Raw genomic sequence first — 2,500 nt, forward strand, 5'->3', positions numbered from 1 at the left:
CCACATTGCATGCGAACCGCATGCAACTTCCAGAGGCATTTGCAGCAGAAATGCATGTGCAGTCAAAAAAAAATTGATATTTTTCACGGATAGACCCCGTGAAACGCTAGAAATTGGCGGGGATGTGTCTCTTGTGGCTCACGGGGCTGTTCGGGTCGCACAGAAATCCCTGGGAATGGGAAAACGGGTCATTTTCGTGTTGCCACATTGCGTACGAACCGCATGAAACTTCCAGAGGCATTTGCAGCAGGAATGCATGTGCACTCAAAAACTTCTATATGTTTCACGGATAGACCCCGTGAAACGCTAGAAATTGGCGGGGATGTGTCTCTTGTGGCTCACGGGGCTGTTAGGGTGGCACAGAACTCCCTCGGAATGGGAAAAGGGGTCATTTTCGTGTTGCCACATTGCATAGGAACGCCATGAAACTTCCAGAGGCATTTGCAGCAGAAAGGCACGTGCACTCAAAAATTTTAATATTTTTCACGCATAGACCCCGTCAAACGCTAGAAGTTGGCGGGGATGTCTCTCTTGTGGCTCACGGGGCTGTTAGGGTCGCACAGAAATGCCTCGGAATGGGAAAACGGGTCATTTTTGTGTGGCCACATTGCATAGGAACGGCATGAAACTTCCAGAGGCATTTGCAGCAGGAATGCATGTGCACTCAAAAACGTCTATATTTTTCACGGATAGACCCCGTGAAACGCTATAAATTGGCGGGGATGTCTCTCTTGTGGCTCACGGGCGCTGTTAGTTAGGGTCGCACAGAAATCCCTCGGAATGGGAAAAGGGGTCATTTTCGTGTTGCCACATTGCGTACGAACGGCATGAAACTTCCAGAGGCATCTGCAGCAGAAATGCATGTGCACTCAAAAACGTCTATATTTTTCACGGATAGACCCCGTGAAACGCTAGAAATTGGCGGGGATGTGTCTCTTGTGGCTCACGGGGCTGTTAGGGTCGCACAGAAATCCCTCGGAATGGGAAAACGGGTCATTTTCGTGTTGCCACAATTGGCATACGAACGGCATGAAACTTCCAGAGGCATTTGCAGCAGAAATGCATGTGCACTCAAAAACGTGAATATTTTTTCACGGATAGACCCCGTCAAACGCTCGAATTTGGCGGGGATGTTTCTCTTGTGGGTCACGGGGCTGTTCGGCTCGCACAGAACTCCCTTGGTCCACCTGATTCGTGCATACAGGCAGCAACTAAAACTCTGTAAACCTGCTGTGAGGACATCTAAACAGTGGACCAGTGAGGCTGTGGAAGATTTGCGGGCGTGCTTAGACTGTACTGACTGGGATATGTTCACGACTGCTACCAATAGTCTGGATGAACTCACAGAGGCTGTGTACATCAGCTTCTGTGAGGACTGCTGTATCCCAACACGTACCAGGGTGAACTTTAACAACAACAAGCCCTGGTTCTCAGCAAAGCTCAAAAGGTTGAGGTTGGAGAAGGAGGAAGCGTTTAGGAGTGGGGATAGAGACAGATTCAAGGAGTCGAAGAACAGGTTTAGCAAAGCGGTGAGAGAGGCTAAACGACTGTACTCAGAGACACTAAAACACCAGTTCTCTACTAACGACGCTGCTTCTGTCTGCCAAAGGGCTCAGGCACATCACCAACTACAAACCCAGAGCGCCCCACACCACTAACGACTCCCGCCTAGCCAACGACCTGAACGAGTTCTACCGTAGATTTGAAAGACAATTGGACTGTCCTGAACCACCCCTTCCCACCCAAGAGGCCCCATCCCCCACCCATACTACAGAAACGACTCTCTCCTTTCAGGAGGGAGAAGTTAATGGGCTTTTCAAGAGGCAGAATCCACGCAAAGCAGCCGGGCCGGACTCTGTCTCTCCAGCCACCCTCAGGCACTGCGCTGACCAGCTGTCTCCGGTGTTCACCAACATCTTTAACACCTCCCTGGAGACATGCCATGTACCAGCCTGTCTCAAGTCCTCCACCATCATCGCTGTGCCCAAAAAGCTAAGGCCAACAGGACTAAATGATTACAGACCGGTCGCCCTTACATCTGTGGTAATGAAGTCTTTTGAGCGCCTGCTCCTGGCACACCTCAAAGCCATCACAGACCCTCTCCTGGACCCCCTTCAGTTTGCCTACAGAGCCAACAGGTCTGTGGACGACGCAGTTAACATGGCCCTCCACTTCACCCTACAGCATGTGGACGCCCCAGCATCCTACGCCAGGATCCTGTTTGTGGACTTCAGCTCTGCCTTCAACACCATCATCCCTGCCCTGCTTCAGGACAAGCTCTTCCAGCTGAACGTGCCCTACTCCACCTGCAGGTGGATCACAGACTTCCTCTCTGACAGGAAGCAGTGCGTTAAGCCGGGAACAGAAGTCTCTGACTCCAGGTCCATCAGCACGGGAACTCCTCAGGGCTGCGTCCTTTGCCCACTGCTCTTCTCCCTGTATACCAACAGCTGCGCCTCCAATCATCTGTCCGTCAAACTCTTGAAGTTTGTCGGACGAC

This window comes from Petromyzon marinus, unplaced genomic scaffold (assembly GCF_048934315.1).
Source record: "Petromyzon marinus isolate PM22_M1 ecotype Great Lakes invasive population unplaced genomic scaffold, UKy_Petmar_22M1.pri1.0 PM_G_Scaffold_61, whole genome shotgun sequence".
NCBI lineage: Eukaryota > Metazoa > Chordata > Hyperoartia > Petromyzontiformes > Petromyzontidae > Petromyzon > Petromyzon marinus.